General features: G+C 39.2%; 1 protein-coding gene across 3 annotated transcripts in view; it reads left to right on the top strand.

The window, feature by feature from the left end:
* Positions 1 to 21,493, top strand: part of atxn1a (ataxin 1a) — a 111,969-nt gene that overhangs the window by 67,852 nt on the left and 22,624 nt on the right. For all 3 annotated transcript variants that reach the window (XM_083523604.1, XM_083523605.1, XM_083523602.1), the window contains one exon: positions 4,083 to 4,193. The gene's annotated coding sequence lies outside the window, so the exon portion shown is untranslated. The remainder of the gene's footprint in view (positions 1 to 4,082; positions 4,194 to 21,493) is intronic.

The following is a 21,493-nucleotide window of genomic DNA, read 5'->3' as shown; positions in this document are numbered from 1 at the left end:
GAGCTGTTGTAGTAATGATGTAATTTCTCTCCTACTCCACCACTCCCTCACTGACACACTTACAGTCTGACCTTGAGTGCCGTAAAGCTTGGAAATGGGAAATGTTTGTGTTTGTATTCTGCAATGTATAACTGCTCTTCGTGAGGGCCAAACTCAAAGGAATGCATATCGTCGGAATTATAGGGTAGTGCCCTTGCAAATACAAAATGCAGTTTTTATTGGTACTGCTCTCTCTTACTCTCAGCCTCTTTCATTCAGTCTCTCTCTTTCTCTCTTTCTTTTTCTATAACTAGTTCTTTCTCTCTCTCTCTCTCTCTCTCTCTCTCTCTCTCTCTCTCTCTCTCTCTCTCTCTCTCTCTCTCTTTCAGTGTCTCTCAATCTTTCAGTCTCAATTTCTCTCGCTCTCTTGATCGCTTTTAGTCTCTCTTTCACTCTCTTTCAAACTCTCAGTCTCTTTTAGTCGAATTTCACACTTTTTAAGTCTCTCTCTCTCTTTCAGTCTCTCTCTCACTTTTTTCAGTCTCTCTCACTCTCAGTCTCTTTCATTCAGTCTCTTTTTCCTCTTTTCATCTCTCTCTCTCTCTCTCTCTCTCTCTCTCTCTCTCTCTCTCTCTCTCTCTCTCTCTCTCTCTCTCAATCGCGCTTTCTCTCTCAGTCAGTGTGTGTATGTTTGTGAGTGATTGTTCATGATAGAGCAGGGTTGACATCCAAAACCACACACTTCTAAAGTGAACACTAGCCATTAGTCTGAATCTGATGAGATGATTCTGTACATCAGCTTTGTGGTTTTGGGATAAAGTCAGCGACAGAGACAGAGATAGGAATCACTTCCAGGGATCACTCTGAAAGCATCATTTAATTTTCAGCAAATTTATTTTCAACAGTTTCACCAAACTCATGCAGGACGACATTAATAATGACACTAATCGCACTCAAACTACATGAAGAAAAGAGACCAATATGCTTGACCAACAGCGGATCTTCAGTAGAACTGATAGATTAGATGCACAAAATCTCAGGGGAACATTTTCCCTAAAGGGGACGGGGAACCCTGGAGGTTCATTTAACAGTAAATGGGAGCTAAATGTGGAATCGGATGTAGTAATTAGTGACTTGGTTTTTTTATCTTGTCCATCAAAATGAACAAATCTTTTTTTTTTTTTTCATTTAGTTCATTTCATTCCTTTGATCCAAAATAAAGCAAAATTTGACATTATGAGGTGGTATCAAAAAGTTGAGAGTAATGGTGCTAACCGGTGCTATTCTGAACCTGTGTGTTACCACATCTGCGATTTCATCATAGAGCAGCCCTGAAATTCGGGGTGAAACTTGGCAAATTTGCCACATAAATGTTAGGCATGACTTACGTTTGACATACAGTGATGCTGCAACGAGTTGTTCGAGGTGCTTTGAGTAGCACACATGCTTTAAAAGCGAAAGAACGTTACTGGAACACGACTAGAGATCAGGAAGACCTTCAAAGATATGCACGTCCTGTAAAAAATTTACAAATCACTTATTAAAACGACTCATTCTTCGGAGTCACTAAAGAATCAAATTTAATGAATCGTTCATGTACGACCCATCACTAATTGCAAGTTAAAAAAGCTCATACCAGTCTTATGATCACATGCCCACAAGCCTTTGTCTATATAGTGTATTTGTTGGAATGAAATGCTAATTATTATTTAAATCTGTTACAAAATATTTGCAAAAGAATTTAAATTCACATACAATTATGAATAAAGGTGATAACAGGCTCTGATATGTAGAGTAGACAGATGTCAGGTTCCTGTTTACACTGCTTAGAGGAAGGTTGAAAGACTCTATTGAGATGTGTGTGTGTTTGCCTTATTCACCTTGTTTCTGTTGTAGCTGAAGCGTGCTTGCATGGAGGTTTTTATTTTTTTCCAGTATTTCATTTCCTTCACACTTGATTTCACCGGAGCGATTTGGGTTTGAGTGATATGGTGTGGTTCCGCTTTGTTCTATTTCCTTACTCCACTGGAACAAAAAAGTGGCATAGATGGCTGGAACATGCTCTCACTTCTAGTCTGTTTTCAGTGTCACTTACATTTTCATTGGCATTTTGTTGGCTTGTATATTGGAGCCATTTGAGGCATTCCTAAAAATTGGAGATAAAAGAAGACCTGTCTCTTTAAACCTTGTGCACCCAGACTGTGGTGGACTGTAGGGCAGGAGAAGCAGGGCCCACAACAGCCGTTGTGTATTGTAGACATTTCTGAGGTATGTTACTGTGGCTTAGTTGCTGAATGGCTGGAAAAGGGAAAAAAATGAATCGAGGGTAAGACATTTTTTTCTGACTGTGCCATCTGTCAGACACTGGACAACAGCTGAGGGAGCAAGCTGCTGAGAGACCAAAAGGAGAAAGCTCAAAAAGCGCAGGAGCTCATTTCTACAAATACTGTACATGTAGTGGCCTGTTAGCAAATTGGAAAAACAAACTTTGTCATACTTTAGCGTAGAAATCTAAGGTGTAATTTTAAATATCCAGGAATCTATAGAGAAAAAAGTTCAGCAAGTTGAAAAATACTTCTGTAACATATTTCAGCTTTGACACTGCTATTATGTTTCCCACTTCCTGCAAGGCTTTAGCGTGACATGCCTATATTCAAACTGACAATTATCAAAGGGCTTTCGGTTTTAACTCGGTGGAACGTGGCAGCGTGATGATGACTCCACTCGTATAAAATGTTCTCAGCATGCTAGAAATTAGAGCCATTCAAAAAGCAGCTAAAACAATATGTGTATTTGAATTATAATAAAAAAGAAAAACTGTAATCCTGAATAAAAAATGACCCTTTTATGTAATTGATATTAAAGCAGTTGCTTTCCACCTTCTCAAAGTAGTATAACTAAAACTTCTAATAGTTGTATAATTTTAATTGAATGTAAATGGTTACCTAGTTAGGTTAGGTTAGGTTGAATTGTAATTGACTATAACTGATTAATCAACTGATTAAAATGTATACTAGATAATAAACACACAAACAAACACTCCATGTATAATGGTAATGATATTTATTAAAAAAGAAACAGTATTGAATCATGAAAATGTGCTAAATGAAATAAATATGAATATATTAATTCTATAAATAATAATTATGATATAAATTATAGATTATAATGAATAAATATATTATAGCACTCTCCGTGCAGCACGCAGTCTCACATGTAAAAACAAACAGCACATAGCATCTGTAATTCGCATCTGGATGCTGCTCTCGTAATGACAGCGGATCTTCTCAGCCCCTCCGGCAGTGGACGCAACCTAGCAATGAATCAGTCAACCTCAAAACCTGACTGTAAAATCCATATGTGCTTTTTGAGCATCACATTCAACATGTACTCCCCATTTGCTCTTAAAACAGCATCTCCTCTTCTGGGAAGATGCTCTACTACATTTGGAGTGTGCTTGTTGAGATTTCTGTTTATTCAGGAACACGGGTGTTAGTAAAGTCAGGTACTGATGTAGGTGAGGTGAGGAGGCCTGGGGTGCAGTCAGTGTTCTAATTCATTTCAAAGGTGTTCAGTAGGGTTGAGGGTTGGCTCTAGTAGTTAAAGTGAAGGAAAAATTGAATGGCGTTGAATCCAAAAACATCCTATACAACTGTGTCTCAAAATCTTTTCTGTTTTTAATTGCTGATAGTGGGTAAAGTTCACTCCACATGTTCAAATGAGAGATTTTTAGCTGGAAGTCTGGGTGCACAATTTGCGACTGGAACTATTTCTGTGCTCACAGCATACATGCCGCTCTGCATACATTTCCGATAACAGCACTGTTTAAAAATCACAGCAACACTGCAACAGTCGATAACTGAGATGCACACCCAATGCTGGTTGCTTTGATGGAGTTAAAGAATTCGGATTATGTATCACTGGTTTGTGTCTATGTATTCTGCCCTTGTAGTGATAATATTTTTGGGTGTAAGGTCATTTATATTTAGAGACATTAAAATGAGTGGCTTGGAAGACAAATGAAGATTAATGTGTGTGTGTGTGTGTGTGTGTGTGTGTGTGTGTGTGTGTGTGTGTGTGTGTGTGTGTGTGTGTGTGCGCAGGCCGAGCTGAAAACCTGAGGACACGTGCCGTGCTGGGATTGTAAAACTCCCATGGGCCACTTCACACACTGATGCACTGGAGGGAGAACACAGGAGCTGAACCTGAATGAGGTGTGCTGGGATTTACAACAACCCCCCCCCACCCCACCCCCACACACACAAAACACAAATACACACACTATCATGTATTCCTGTTTTATAAGGACATTCAAATAACAGTATTATTAATGCCAATAACATATGACACAGGAATCCTAACCTCAGTAAACAAAAATGGATAAAAATAACTACAGCCAAAGGTCCCCACAAAGCAAAAACTTCAAATCTTCCTACCCTTTTAAGGTAATATGGTCCCCACAAAGATATAAAGACACTCCCACACACGATTCTGTAGCTTCTTTGGTCATCCTGGAATCCATCCTGGTGTCTGTGTTTTAGCTGTAACTCACACGGTTGTACGTTCAAAATGGCGAACACTCATTGCAGTTTAATGAGCAATCTGACCTGCTAAGTGCAGTTTTTCTAATAAAGTGTGTTCCTGTTTATTGCGTATGCTTGTTCTCTCTGCTTTTCGATGAGTCTCGCCACGATCAGGGTTTAACAAGGACACCGTGGCAGCCCAGTGCTCTGTGTCCGGGTTCGTGTAAAGAGTGTGCTCGTTAGAGCGCTAACCTTGTTGGCCTCTCATCTTGAGCCGTGATTGGCGGAGCCAAGGTGCAGGTCTGCCTGGCAACAGAGAGAGTGTTTACCAAACAACGCTATGCACTGGCGAGGACAGTGCTGCGCTTTTTGCAAAACACCTCCAGGAAAATCCAGCCGCTGTCTTCCTGTGGCGAGGGAAAATGTGCCTTTTATGATTCATGCACAGTGTGTAGAGGAAAACAGACGCACACACACACACACACACACACACACACACGTGCACACATGCTTCAGGCAAGTCTACTATCAATAGCCTGTTATCCAGTAACCAGTAATGTGTTAATTTGTAAGAAAAGGTAGAATTACATTTTCCCTTCTATTGAACTAGGAGACCCAAACCTGTTTCAGCATGACAATACCCCTGTGCACAGCTCCAGCTCTATGAAGATATACTTTACATGGGTTGGAAGTATGTGGAAGATCTTGAGTGGCCTGCTATAGAGCTCTGGCCTCAACTCTATTGAATACCTATGAGATGAATTGGAACATTGACTGCACCCCAGGCCTCCTTGCCTCACTTACATCAGTATCTGACTTTACTAACACCCTTGTGACTGAATGAGCACAAATCTCCACAAGCACACATCAATATCTAGTGTAACATCTTCCCAGAAGAGTAGAGGTCTTTATAAGAGCAAATGGGACTAAATGTGGAATGGGATGTTAAGAAAGCACAAACAAATCTTATGGTCAGGTGCCCATATATCTATATGGGTTTGTGCACATAAGAGAGCCATTCTCTCTATATACATACTGTACATATTCACTATATATACTAAGAGACTAGTGCAACTTCATTAGTCTCAAAAATGTGCATTCCCTTAGGACAAAATGAGGACGACTTGAATTAAAAAAACATAATTTATACCAAGGAGATATATAGTTCATTAGCTTGAATCTATTTTTGGAATTCATACTTTTGGCTTTTGTGAAACAAACTAAAAAGCAACAAAGTGTGCATGAGGAATCTGTAGGACTAAAATTACATTTCATTCTTTTGTTAGACAGAAACACAGTTATATACAAAAAAAAAAAGTCGACCAGTGCGGAAAATAGAGCTTCACAAGAAAAATATCTATTCTTTTCCTTTAAACTAATATTAAATGTATTACGCCTGTTTCAAGATAGTTTTTGACTTATTTTAAAGGTGGAATTGGTGTTAGACAGCTAGCAGATCATTTAAAAAACATTTTAATTATTTATTTATAGGATTGTGGGAAAATGACGTGAACTCCCACGCTCGAAATGAGTAAATATGTCCAGGAATAGGCTTACAGTTTTTATATGTATATTGTAATTCTTTCATTCAACTTGTCTTTAATGCAAATGGCTGTCAGGCATGTAAAACCTGAACTCGTGTTCCCACCAGACATCAAGGGACTTTATACGTGCCACATGTTTTTTACAGCACAGTGAAATGTTAGGAAGCTGGGGTCAGAGCTCAGGGTCAGCCATGTTACAGTGACCCATGAATACAGAGGGTTAAGGGGCTGCTCAAGGACCCAAGAGTGGCAGCTTGGTGATACTGGGGCTTGACTCCCGACCTTCTAATTAGTAACCCAGAGCCTTAACCACTGAGCCACCAGCTCACAATATCCATGCTGAAACTTTGTTTGGTTTTGTTATGTTGTATGTTTTGCAGGATACATCAATATTTAATTTCTTTTTTCAACTTTCTTTTATTGGTAGATTACTGTTTAATTAATATTGTTTATATACTACAATGTGTCATATTTTCTTAATCTGAAATCTAAAAATCTTAAAGCTATATCTAAACCTATTTCTACTTTTGAGAGGCCAAATGTATTAATTTACAATAAATGCTTGTTTGGAGCTAATCATACAACGTGACAAGCACGAATCCCGAAATACTGATACTGTAATGGTTTAATAGTAAAGGCCACGAGAACATTCTGGAGAAAATGTCTATAAATATTAGACTAAATGTTATTTGTTGTGTGTTTTGCCCTTTAAAAGCAAACTCACAGTAAGAGTGTAGAATTGTTGGATGTGGCCAAAAGTAGCTTTACAGAATTAAAATTGAGTACGAATAAAACTTTAAAATGTATAAATCAGTTAATCATCTTTTGGATCGGACCAGCCTCCGCTCCCCACGTGCATCAATGAGTCTTAGTCGTCCATAGACCACTTTTGATAGATACTGACCACTGCAGAACCAGAACATCCCAGTATTGCAGTATTGGAGATGCTCTGACCCAGTCGTCTAGACGTCACAATTTGGCCAACTTATCAAACTCGCTCAAATCCTTACACTTGCCTATTTTTCCTGCTTCTACCACATCAACTGCAAAAATGTTCACTTGCTGCCTAATATATCCCACACACTAACAGATGCCATGATGAAGAGATAATCAGTGCAATTCACTTCACTGGGCATAATGTTATGTCGTAATGTTATGCCTGATCGGAGTATATAACAGTTTTATATCTCAACAAACACAGCTGATCTGATGGAAACTGGTTTTGTGGTGTACTAAAGGTTGGAGCCCCCTGGCTTAGTGTTTTTGGTGAATCATGTGCCTCAGTCGTTAGTCTTTGCGAGCTGTGAGATTAATTATGTGTAGTGGGAGCAGTTGTTTCTCTCCTCCGGCTGGGTGTTGATGGGCCAAGGTTGAGTGAATGCCAAGGATGTCCTTAGCTGTTTGTGTGTGTGTGTGTGTGTGTGTGTGTGGAACAGTTGAAAAAAGTACAAAAATATTGTCTAGACTCCAGATCGTTTTGATGATCGTTTTGATGATTTTATTGATTCTTTTTCTCTAGTCTTTCTCTTTGTTTGTTTCTCTGTCTTTCTCTGTGTAACTGTGTCTCTATGCCAGAGGGGCTTAAGTGTAGTCTCTTCTTCAGTGAAAGGGCAATGGCCTCTAAAGGTGTGTGGTGAAGCATAGCAATTAATCACACTGCTCTGGCTTCTCTTCTCTCTCTTGAGGAGTTCTTTGAAGTTTCCACCTTTAAAACTCATCTAATCTTCTCATGTCCTACACTGAGCATGACGGCCTGATCATTTTGTGTTACAATTATTTGAATTTTTGTGTTTGCACTCTGTTCTCTTGTGTCCCTCCTGTCATCAGCGCATGGACCAAGTCAGGTGGATGTAATATTTCAGCAGAGGTGAGAAAAACTGAACCCACATTCTTTACTCAGGGGTCAAAGTGCAAAACTTTACATCTCTAAATTCCCGCCAATCAAATAAAAGTAGAAAAATACGAAAAAATATTGTCGGAAAGTAATTCAGTTTCAAGGGATTGGGAGTGAGCGAGAGCATGAGTGAGTACAAATAAATGGGAGAGAGAGAGCAAGAAGGAGGGGGGGGGCGCGAGAGATTGAGAGAGTGAGTGAGAAGGGGAGAGAGTAATAGTAAGCAAGAAAGAATCAAAAAGAGAGAGTAAAAAAGAGAGACTAAGCAAGAAAGAGGGAGGGAGTAATAGTGAGCGTGAGTGAGTGAGTGAGTGAGTGAGTGAGTGAGTGAGTGAGTGAGTGAGTGAGTGAGTGAGTGAGTGAGTGAGTGAGAAAATGAGTGAAAGTGAGCAAGAGAGAATGAGAGTGTGCTTGATTGAGTCACTGACTAATTGAGAAAGAAAGTAAGAGAGGGAGGAAGGAGGGAGGGAGAAAGAAAGTGAGACTGAGCAAGAGAGGGTGAGTGAGTGAGTGAGTGAGTGAGTGAGTGAGTGAGTGAGTGAGTGAGTGAGTAAATGACTGAGTAAATGAGTGAGTAAATGGGTGAGTAAATGAGTGAGTAAATGAGTGAGTGAAAGTGATCAAGAGAGAACAAGAGAGAACAAGAGAGGGAGTGAGGAAGATAGTGAACATGAGAGAATTAGAGAAAGAGAGTAAATGAACATAAGTAAATGAGAGGTAAAAAGTAAAAAAAAAAAAGGGGGGGGGGTAATAAATAGACTTAGGGGGGTCCCCAAGATTATTTTAGTAAAAAAAAAAAAAAATTAATTACACAACAACTGGGGACCCCCATAAGACTTGACTCAATTCAAGCACTGAGTAAAAGAAATAGTGAGAGAGAGAGAGTGAATGCATATGAATGAGAAAGAGTGAGTGACAAAGCACATGAACAAGTTAGAAATAGTGAATGATTGAGTAAGTGAAAAGCGAATAAGGGAAAGATAAAGTGAGTGAGAGCGCGTAAGAGCGTGAATAAGTAAGTGAGAGAGACAGAGAGAGAATTAAAGAGAGAGTGAAAGAGAGATTAAGAGAGTGGGTGAAAATGGGTGCATAACTGTGAGTGAATGAGAAAAAATAAAAGGTGAAATAGGGAGTTAGTGGGAGAGCAAATAAAAAAAAAAAAGAGTTGGAGAGCAAATGAAATGAGTGAGAGAGAGACAGTGAGTGAGAACGAGTTAGAGAGTTTGTCACAGATCACAGTCATTTTAACTACTGATTGTAACCAAAATGTTATCTAGCATAATAATACATTATGTTGCCAAAAGTATGTGGACGTTGGCACCATCCCACCGACATGTGGCCTCAACCCTATGCATTCACAGGAATTTAAGTTTCCTTTTATCTATTGTAATAAGCTTCACTCTTCTGGGAAGGATTGTGATTATTCACCTGCAAGAGCATTAGTGAGGTCAGACACATGGTGTTGGTGAGGAGGTTTTGAGATACAGCCAGGTGGAGGTCAGGTTTCCTTTCAGGACACTCAAGTTAATCCACTCTTGCCTTTCTTAATTCCATTGAAAGGAACTTGTAAAACTACAGCATACAGAGACATTCTATACCACTGTGTGCTTTTAACTTTGTTGCCAGATGTTTGAAGAAGAACTACATACCCGTATAGGTGTGACAGTGAGCGCCCACATACTTTTGACTCTGCCATGTATCTGTTACAACACACCGTGTGTGATCATGCTACCATCCTGACATTTAATTGAGTTATAACTCAAATATCATAGAAAATTGTAGTGATGTGATTGAAAACATAGTGAGAAGAAGGTAGAGATTTTCTTTTGAACTGTGGTAGGTGAAAGTATTACTGGTGGTGGAGAGATCACTAACGCTTGATCCTGGAACAGGCAGAGTTTGTGTTTGGGCGAGCTATGTTTAAATTTCTTCACGGTGCTGGGATACATCCCGATTATCCCATCAGTCAAAGTGTAATCTGGATGACAGTAGAAAGATTTTTACTATTCGGATTTATCAGTGTGCACAGTTGACACTTTTCAGAAAATTGTATAGCCTTGTATATAAATTAAATAGCCTTATTTGAACAATAACTTTATGTACAGTATGAGGCTTATACTTTGCTAGAAGAGGGAAATACTTGCTAAAAATTTGTGGACACCTCACCATAATGTTCATGTACACTTTTTGAATATCCCATTCGACATTTCTTCCCCATTTGCTGTTATAATTCGTTTCAATGTAAAAAGTTTTTTCTTTGTATAGCACTTTTAACAATGGGTATTGTGTAAAAGCAGCTTTACACAGATAAAGCGGTAATTTTTAGTATACGTGTAAGTTATACATGTGTTTGTTTTAGTTGTAATTTGGCCTATTGGCCTAATGAGCTTTAATGAGTTTTCATTGTAATTTGGCCTAATGGCCTAATGAGCGAGCCAGTGGCGACTGTGGCAATCAACTCTCTAAAAAGGCATGAGAAGAAAACTGAGAGGAACCAGACTCGGAACGAACCAAACTCATCCTCATCACTGAATGTCCATTCATTATAGATACGATTTGATTCGATTCGATTATTATCATTGCACATGGCATAGAATACAGTTATCATCTAACCAGAAGTGCATTGGTAGCCATGTAAAATATTTACATATGTATAGGTTGTTAAGGGTATGATATATGGATATAAGAGTTAATGTTTGTAAAGGTATGTTTTGATTAAATGCAACCTGTGGTCCTAAGCCATTGTGGTAAATTGTTGCTAATAATTACAGTCCAAATCCATCCTCAAAAAGTGTTAGTAAAGTCAGGTACTGATGTAGGTGAGGTCTGGGGTGCAGTCAGCATTCCAATTCATCCCAAAGGTGTTCAGTTGGGTTAAGATCAGAGCTCTGTAGCAGGCCACTCAAAATTCCCTTTGCGCACAGAGGCATTATCATACTGGATCAGGTTTGGGTCTCCTAATTCACGTGAAGGGAAATTTCATGCTACTGCATTCAAAGACATCCTATACAATTGTGTACCTTCGACTTTGTACTAACAGAATCACATACAGTGTGGTTGAAAAAGTCTAATACTTTTGCTTTTATATGGTTTCTAAGGAGCTTATCAATATCTATATTAGCTACCATGTTATGGCCTTGTAGATCAGGTTTCAGGGCAAGGAGAGAGCAGGACTGAAACTTTTTCATCCTCCATCTGAACAGTAATGACTGATCATTTGTTCACCGCTATATTTGGTAAAAGCCGGCCATCTTGTGGTATTTTTTAACCAGTATTTCTAGTTGGCAAATCATAAATAATCACTGAACAGATTTATGACTAGGGCTTTATGGCTTTTTTTTTTTTTTTTTACGTACACTGCACTTATTTTCAATTTCAGCAAGACATTTTGCAACTCATTTGGAGTGTTTGGTTTTATTTTTTGCCTTGTCCATCTGCCTTTTTAAGTATGAGATCTCATTTATAGTTTATGGAAAGCACCCGGTGGGCCTTTAAGAGCTCTGTTACTCCAGACATTAAGGGGATGTGTGTGCATGCGTAGGTCTTGGTGAGTGTGTTAGGACAGTGGTGCTATTCTTGGCCGGCCGAGGGAAGTCTTGGCTCTCCGGTGCATGGGAAAAGTGTTCTTGGCAAGCGCAAGCAATGACATTCCATTGTGGCTCACTCTTTCTCTCCTTCTCCACTTAAAGCCATGCGGACACTCGCGGCTCCGAATGAAGCATCGGAGAGACAGAAAGAGAGAAAGAATGCTGTCTTGTCGCTGGCTGTGCTTTATCTTTGGGAATCCTTAGTCATACACGTTTACACATCATACATTTTCGAGCAGTAAAACAGATACCCGTTTTGTATCCCAAGGCCAGTCTTCTTATATTCTTCAGTAGCTAGAAGTTTCACGTCTCCCCGGGGTTGCCACAAACTCTTCTCATAGCATTTCACATCTGTACATGGGAGTCTTTGTTTGCAGTAGGTTCTGGACCACTGACCATGATAACTTCAGTAAAAATGTGATGATGTCAGTGTTTAACAGAAGTGTGTGCGTAGTCTGGGAACACTCATTAGATTGCTGCATTTGAAATCTGGAAAACAAAATGGACAAGTTTTTTCTTTTTTTACTTTATTCTTTGCTCCCTTTTTCCTTAAGAATCCAAAAAACAGTTACACAGAAATATTTCTATAGTATTGTAGACATACACCGATTATGACATTACGTTATGACCACCTGCCTACTATTGTGCTGGTCCCCTTTTTGCTGACAAAACTGTTTTGACCCTTTGAGCAATAACTTCATTAACTTCTTCAGCAATATGAGCTACAGGAGCTCATCTGTTGGATCAGACCACATGGACCAGCCTTCGCTCCCCATGTGCATCAATGAGCCTTGGCCACCCATGACCCTGTGCCCGGTTCACCACTGTTCCTTTCTTGGAGCACTTTTGATAGACACTGACCACTGAAGACCGGGAACATCCCACAAGAGCTGCAGTTTTGGAGATGCTCTGACCCAGTCGTCTTGACATCACAATTTGGCCCTAGTCAAACTCGCTCAAATTCTTGCGCTCGCCCATTTTTCCTGCTTCTAACACATAAACTTTAAGGACAAAATGTTCACTTGCTTATTAATATATCCCACTCACTAACAGGTGCCATGATGAAGAGATTATCAGTGTTATTCACTTCACCTTCACTTCGACTGGTCAGTGTTTGTAGAAGCATAGTAGTACTAAGTAAAATGGTAATAGGTAGAGGTGTTTAAAGTCTGCAAGTTTTACTATATAAACCTGTGTATTGAGAGAAAGTCCTGAGTTTTTTAGCTGTATGTGGTCCTTCCCCAAACCCAAAGCACAAAGTAAGAGCAGGCAGCTGTATAGACGGTATTAGGGTGAACTCACTTGAACTGAGAGACCCAAACACTGTTCAACTCAGGTACTGGTGTAGACTGAAAAGTGGTGCAGTCAGCGTTTCAATTCATCCCGAAGGTGTTCAATAGGATCTATAGCAGGCCACACAAGATCTTCCACTTCCACTCATATAAAGCATATCTTCATGGACTTTGAACAGGTTTGGACTGTTAGATCCAAAGACATCCTATACAATTGTGTACCTCCAACTTAGGGACAGTGACAGTTTGTTGGAAAAACACGTAGTCAGGTGGCCCACTTCTTTTAGACATATAGTATTGTTTCCTTACATTTCTTTAAAAAAACACCCATTTGTGTTACAGGAATTGAACTAATATTTTCCCCTCCGCTTTGAATCGGTGTCATATTGGTACCACTTGTGTTTCATATTCTAAAGTGTTATTGCTGTTTTTCTAACCTTGCCTGAATGTTATTTGCGAAGCATTACAAGACTTCGTTTATATCTGTTCAAAAGCACAGTGATAAGCTGGAATAGGAATTAGAAATGATATACAGATTTATTAATCGCATGTACCGGAGCCAGATTTAAATGCTGGAGGTTTGGGGATATAGAAGAAGGTGGGACATGAAATTCTAGTATTAAAATTATATGACGTTATAGTAACCTCAGATGCAGGCGAATTTCATTGCATTTTCATGAAAAAGGACAACTGGACAAGGAATCTCGCTGATTTCAGATTTGAGGTTTATATACTGATTTTGCTGGCTTTTAAAAAGGCAGGAACTCTGAACTGTCTTGTGGGGTTTTTAGCTCCAGATCTGCCCTTCCTGCTATGAACGGACCACCCAGAGCACATCAGTGAATCGGAATTTCCTCTGAAGTCTGTGGCAGACCTCTGAGCTCTCAGAGCGATGTGGCATTGCACCTTGATCCGCCTCCCATCTGGCCATGCTGAAAAAATATCAGACAGCTAATGGAAAGTGACTTAATGTTTTCCAGGTTGCTGTTAGACACGAATTGGTGAGGCTCTTAGCTAGGCTGAGATTACAGTCAAGAGACTCATATTTTACACCTAGACCCTTTTTATGCATATTATAGGGCTTTTATATTGTTTATATTGATTATAAAACTTTTTGTACTGTAATACTTAATTTTGTATACATATTTTTCTTTAACAGCTTTCTGTTTAGTAGTATTTGTATCAGGTCCCTGGTTTGATCCTGAGTGCAGATTACTGTCTGTGTTAGGTTCATTTTGGTTCCCCACTTTCCTTCTACGTTCTCCACAAAACATACCAGTAGGTGGCTTAGCTTAGAAAAGTTGCCATTTGTGTGTGTGTGTGTGTGTGTGTGTGTGTGTGTGTGTGTGTGTGTGTGTGTGTGTGTGTGTGTGTGTGTGTCCGTATGATTCACTAGCATTCCAGTCCAGGTATTTGCCCACTTCATTCCCAGTGTTCTCAGGATAAGCCCCAGAGCCCCTGGAACCCTGAACAGGATGAATAGCTTCCTGAAAACGAGTGCATGAGTATTTATATCTTAGCAATGTTTTATATTTTTTGGTTTGATAGTGTTGGTGGTAAAGTAGTGCCAGCTGTGAAAGAAAATAATAGGTTTATGTTAATACAGTGTTCCTATTATATTACTGTTTCCATGGTAAAAACTTACACGGGGGACATTTATGGCTGGTGCGTCACATAATCTATATCTAATACTACAGTAAAGATCTTGCAAACATTTTTGCATGATTATTAATATAGTGACACTTTCTATAAGGAGATGTTTATTTACTATTTGTGGAGTCTCCAGTATCAGTGTCAGGTTTTCCACTCCAGGAAAGTCATCGGGACAGATGGTCTCACAAGCTGAGATAAATAAAAAGAGGCCGGTGAGTGGATGTGTGTTTATAGCAGTTCATAAATGTAAGTATAAACTATTAAGATAAGTGACTTGCCTAGAAGTGGAGTAAACACTCAAGCCATCTGACTACTTTTTCAAAGGTTTGTGTGAAAAGTCTCGTCTTTCAGCAGCAACCTCTGATTTTGCCACAGTAAGCGCTTATGATTTGAAACCCTCGTCCTTCAAAAACCCATTAAGCGCTATATTATCTTTGCAAACAATCGCTGCGGGTGAGGCGTTTGTGTGCCTGCCCCGTGGAAGGTGACATGGTGATCTTCAGTAGGCATAGCGAGGCTGTCAAAGGGGCAGCCGGGACTTGCTGAGTAAGACACACATACACACACCATTTCTTTTTACTCAACTACATTTTGCTAAATGTTTTACGTTCATTTTTATCAACGAGTGGATTAAAACGTAACTGGCCAAACACGCAGCAAGTCATCAATCAACTTCATTTGATTGCCATTGGTGGTATCTACTTAGTACCAACATACAGTTCAGCATCAGTTCAACAGCAAGCAGAACATTTTGAGAGTGATAATTCAAATAAACGTTAAACAGAAACTGACTGCTCTCAAATCCTGTTCTTTTATTTGGTTCTAAAGGAAATGATTTAGCTTCAAGCTTAATTAGATTTTAATAGATATCAATCCGTGTTTGACTAATTAATATATTATTTTTCTAAGAGTAACACTATCACTGATTGAACAAGAGTCTTGTAACAAAAATGTCGTAATATGACATTATAACTATAATAAATCATTTTTTATTATATTATTATTATATGTACTTTATGAAGGCAAATACTTTTGCTCTTTAACTCAAGTGAAAGTTTAGAGGGAGTACTTTTACCGGAGTAATATTTTACCTAGAGTATCTCTATAACTCAAGTACATGGTTTGTGTACTTTATACTTTATATGTATGCCATATACAGTACTAACCAGTCCCTCCAGTTCCATCAACAAAATGTTGCACTTTTACCACATAATTCCCCATATTCCACACAATCAGTTCAACCCCAAAATAATTGCAAAAGAATACACTCCACATGATCCCTGATTAACGTATTAAAGTTTCACATATGCTATGGTAAACACATGGTATGATTTATCATGTACACAAACAATGCTGATCAAGTGAGCTCCAGCTTGAGTGAGTCCAGTCCTGAGCAGTCATCCTTCACCCTTCAGTCTGACTTTTCCTTTTTATTGCGCCAGGTCGTATGTTTCTCATGCTATCAGATTTCATTCTGCTTTTAGAAAAGATGGCGGGGGGGTTGGGGCTCCAGTGTTTATTAGCTCGGTGTTCTCAAAATGTTTAATTTACTATGAATTAATGATCACATAAAAGGCTTCGATATCGAATAATTCTCACCATTCGTTTCTCGTCACATCATGGTGCCTTGTGAAGCGGTCGGTCGCCTCGAAGTGGTCTGACCCCGAAACAACAAAAAAGAGCTTTTCTAGTAGACTAAACTAAACATGTCTGCACATGATTTGCGTCATTAAAAAAAAAAAATCGAGAATATGCTAGGAAATATGGAGTGTATTTGATTGAACAGGCAGCGTTTGCATTAGTCAGCTTTGTGGGGTTCAAAGTGGGCTATTGTAGTGCGCAGCAGAGTCCTCAAAGCAATTCCCTGCTGCCTGCCCGCTGCTTTGTCTGGCCTGCTACAACACAGGAGACCCACAATGGAGGCAAGCAAGGCCACATGGAGTGCAGTTGTGTGTTCACCCATCTACCCACAATAAGCCGAATGAGTGCTCACGCAGCTCTGCTGCATTTCAGCTCCTGTGCTTTTGGACACGTTAAGAACCCCACAGTCGGTTTTTAGGTTCAAGCAATATGCCACGCTGTGTGGTGGCCCTTCTGTGATGTTTCTGAGTGGATGTTTATGTGTGTACTTTTCAATTTGCATGCACACATACATATTGTATACTCCAAAACATCAGTTACTGTATGTAGAAATTAAATACATTAAAATATATAAAGTTTATAATGAAGTGGCATATTGTGGTGACTTTGGTGAGATGCTAGTTGAGTTTGCTAATCTGCTAGCAAAGCTATTACTATTAAGTTTAAATACAAAAGTAGGCTATTTTTCCCATCTGACCTAAACAACTGACAAAAGTAGTAGTCATTAAAAGCTCACAAGAAACAAACTGAATGAGACAAACGCGGCTTATCAATTGCCAGGTCATCGGTTTTGCTGATTTATTGGCACCGATAGTTGAATGCAGGAACTATCTGTTATTAGGAAAAATCCATATAGATAGTTTTTTTTCGCCTTGCGTCCATTGCTGGAGTCACTGAGAAAGTCTGCTGTCATTACGAGAGCGCCCTCTAAAGGCGAATCACTGACACAACGTGTTTTTTTTGTTTTTGTAATATGTGAGACTGCATGCTGCACAGAGAGCGCTACATTATATTTATTATTTATAAAATAAAAATTATATAATTATATTTATTAATTATTATATTCATATTTAGCACATTTTCATGATTCAGTACTGTTTTTTTATTATTATTTTTGTAATAAAGTTAAGTTTTTTTTTACATTGAGTGTTATTTTGGTGTCGGCAAGTTTTATCGGTTATCAGCAAGTACGATCCAACCTAGCTATTAGAATCGGTAAAATCCGGTATCCAAAATTGGTCGGCCTCTAGTTAAAGCCAGTAATTTCTCTGATTTCTGTATACAGCCATATCACTCTGGTATTTCGTGTTTTTTTCCGTGATCTGTTGATGATGGAGGTGGGCTATAGAGTTTTGCAGTAACCAGTAAGGGGTAACTCCTCTGGGTGGAGTAAAGGTGGTGTAGGTTACACTGCTTGGGGAAGCAAGAGTGAAGGTGTGGGCAAATGGTATTTGCAAGCAGCATCATAGCACCATTAACATAAAGTATATGAAAGCATTAAGTGAAAAATGTGTAGCTGTTTTTTTTTTTTTAAGCATGGTTTTATATAAGGACGTGTGTCCTTGTAAGAATAGGCATTATGTCAATAACCTTGTAGAAACATTTGGTTGGGAAACCAAAAAGAATATACTGAAACTACTTAAATCTATTTTTTTTTTATTTAAGGTTATAATTGAAAGTGTATGCATAGCTTTAGTTCCATTAATAATTATGTCAATAGAAGGTCGTTACAAAGATAGAAAGACAAAAGCATATGTGTTCATGAGTTGGCTGACATCAGGGACCTCCCAAATGCTCATTTCTAGTTACACCCTCAAACTTGGCTTAGAGAGAGAGAGAGAGAGAGAGAGAGAGAGAGAGAGAGAGAGAGAGAGAGAGAGAGAGAGAGAGAGAGATTAAGAAAGTGTGACAACTCTGAGGTGCTGTTAGGTTGGGGTTGCTTCAGCTCTCACTCCTTCCCTCATAGAACTGTATTTTGCTGGGAGAGGCTGAGCACGCACGCATGCACGCACGCACGCACACACACACACACACACACACACACACACACACACACACACACACACACATACACACACACACACATTCCTTGGGAATATACATCATACACATAATCACACCTTTTCTCACCCACACAGAAATGTAATAAAGTCTCACACAACTTTCTTAGAATAAACCAATGAAGTGCTCAGGCTCTCTCTCTCTCTTTCTCTTTCTCTTTCTCTCTCTCTCTCTCTCTCTCTCTCTCTCTCTCTCTCTCTCTCTCTCTCTCTCTCTCTCTCTCTCTCATGCCGTAATGTGTCTTTTCCCAGAGCAGCACATTATAACATGCATAAAGCTAATCTGCAGCCATTCATCTCCCAGCATGCCTCAGTGTGTGGTCATTACTGTGGGCATTAAAACCTTCAGGTGTTCTGTGAGTTCCAGGGCCGATGTTAGGCGCATGCCAGTTTGTCTGCTCACACAGATAATGAGCTATTCTGCTACTGTCAGAGCCACACGTATGATGCCTAGACAGGGAGCCACCCTCATTTCCCATCATTCCCAGTGTTAAGGATTTGAGAATGATGAGTAACATGTAGGATGACTGTAGAAGAGTCAGGAGTGTGGTGTGTTCACTGTTGCATAGCATTATATAGCCTCTGTTGTCACTCTTTAGGGGGAACATGGACATTGTTTTTAATCTATGGATGGAACTGAGAGACCCTATGAGCAGGCGTGCCTTGTTTATTATAGTTATGAACATTGACATGTCATAAAATCCATATATGGAATCAAGAGCATATTTGAGTAGGTGTGTCTTACGTCATATTTATTAGGGATATGCATCTCTATAACTGAGGCCAATGAGATTTGCATCTCAAAGCATAGCCAACGATACAATACATTAAGGATACACACGAAGCAGCTACTGATGCAGCGCAATCCGACTTCAATTTCATTCACCACAATACGATTTAATGCAATACGATGCAATGAATAAAATAGGATGCTATGCCAATCAATATCGCTTTTATTTCTTTGGTTCAGACAGACAGTAAATCATAAATTTACTTCAGTGTCTTCTGACTTCTAACACACAGGCCTTTCACAAACAGACCTTTGTTGTGCAAAAAACAAAAAGATGAAATAAAACCAGAAGTTATTTTCCTGTTCTGTCTCCAGGAAGATGCAGCTCTACCTCTGCCATGTTAATCTTTTTTCTATGTGACTCTCAGGACACTCCATAGTGTTGTGATTCTTCATATTCCTGTAGCAGCAGTGGTGCTGAGAGAACATTTTCTCTCAGCAGTGGTTCTGATAGATGCAAATATGATAACAGTGTATCATGATAAAAATACTAGCTTGTATCTGATGCACCCTTTTTAAAACCGATGCATCACATCGTCCACTTTTATGCCGATGCACAGATGCGAATCTGAATTTTACCATCCCTAATAGATAGGAATGTGGGTGTGTCTTTAAGTCCATATATGAAATTGACAGGACCTCTGAATGGGTAAGTCATGTTCTTCATACTATAGTTCTAGTCAAGTCAAGTCAAGTCAAGTTTATTTGTATAGCGCTTTTCACAACAGACATTGTCTCAAAGCAGCTTTACAGAAAACAACAGTGAAGGTGAATGGTGTGCGTTTGTCCCTGATGAGCAAGCCGTGGCGACAGTGGCAAGGAAAAACTCCCTTAGATGATATGAGGAAGAAACCTTGAGAGGAACCAGACTCAAAGGGGAACCCATCCTCATATGGGTGACATCAAAAGTTTGGTCATAAATCTTTCAACAATACAGAACAATTTGTGATCATCATAGATCCAGCATCAGCTTCTCCATGCCAGGGCCTTTAAACACTCGGCATCTACTTCTCCATGATCATCCATAGGTCCATAATCTTCTGGATAGTTCTGGACATGAGCGTGACCTTGAGCCATTGTATGTAATTGAGAGCAGCTCCGAATGGGTGTGCCTTACGTTTTGTAGATAGGGACATGGGCCTGTTTTTTTTTTTAGCTCGTATATGAATTTGAGAGCAGCCCCGTGTAGTTATGCTTTACACATCATAGGTTGGGACATGGGTTCGTCTTTTAATTCCAAAAATGAAATTCAATGCACCTCTGAGTAGGGATGGGCAGATCAATCCTAAAGTATCAATATTTTCGATATGCATTGTTTCAAAAGGATCGATTCTCAAATAGAAGTATCAATCCTATCTGTTTTAAAAGTTTAGAATATTTAAATAATATTAATACGTCATATAGTATATAAATATTTATAATACTTAAATGGAATGTCAACAGGGAGCTATATCTTCTTCCGCTGTACCACTGCTTATCATGACATCGTTCGCTGAATCAGTCAAAGCACACTCAGCGTAGGTTTTAAATTGGATTCGAGTGCATGGCTGAGACCATGACTAAAAGAAATAAAAAGCATAATCTGGAGTTAAACCATTTGAATTAAATCTGTTATAGTTTTTTAACTATAGAGATGAACGGGCATGTCATAGACCAGGTGTGTTAAGTCCATATTTCGAGGCAAAGCGGCAAAACCCGGATTGTGTTCAAATACTTATGAACCGGACTGCAGTGTGATGTGAAGACACAATGAATAAACATCAGTGGAAGATAATTATGCATAATTACGCATAATTACACCTAATTCAATTATGATTTTTTTTTTCACACATTTCTGTAAAGTCATATGCATTCAATTGCACATTAAGACTTTGTACCAAAGTTTTTCTCTGTACCCATGCAGTGGCTCGCTTATATTGTATGCCTACTTTAGATAGAACAAATTAATAGGATGCATGTGCACTGCTGTTGGATCCTATACGCTTCAAAGGTCCAGGGTACTCGGGGAGGTCGTAGCCTAGTGGGTAATACATTGGACTTTGGATCTAAAGGTCGTGCAAATCCCAGCCACACCAAGCTGCCACTCCCAGTCCCCTAAACAAGGCCCTTAACACCATAGCTTCTCAGTTGTATGAATGACAAAAGTAAGTCACCTTGGATTAGGGTCTCTGCCAAACGCTGTAAATGTAAATGGTTTTCTGAACAGCACTGTTGCCGAGTGTGGCTATTTGATCATCATAGCCTTCATGACAGCTCGAATCAGTGTGGTCCTTTTATCTTTCTCCTAAACAAGGTATTTTTGTCTTGCTCAGTGAATGTTTTTTTTTACATCATTCTGTATAAATTTTAGAATTTGTTGAATCTGTGAAATTTGAACTTTTCTGGGATGGATAAAACCTGCAACTCTCTGGGACCAGCAACCATGCCATGGTCTGAAATCACACAGATCAGATTTTTTTCTGATGTTTGATATGGGAATCATGGAAATCATGAAGCCCGTGTTCATGATTTCATGCACTGTGCTGCTGCA

This window comes from Silurus aristotelis (genome assembly GCF_946808225.1).
Source record: "Silurus aristotelis genome assembly, chromosome: 21".
NCBI lineage: Eukaryota > Metazoa > Chordata > Actinopteri > Siluriformes > Siluridae > Silurus > Silurus aristotelis.
The sequence above is the reverse complement of the archived record's forward strand: the minus strand, read 5'-3'. Positions and strand labels throughout refer to the sequence as shown.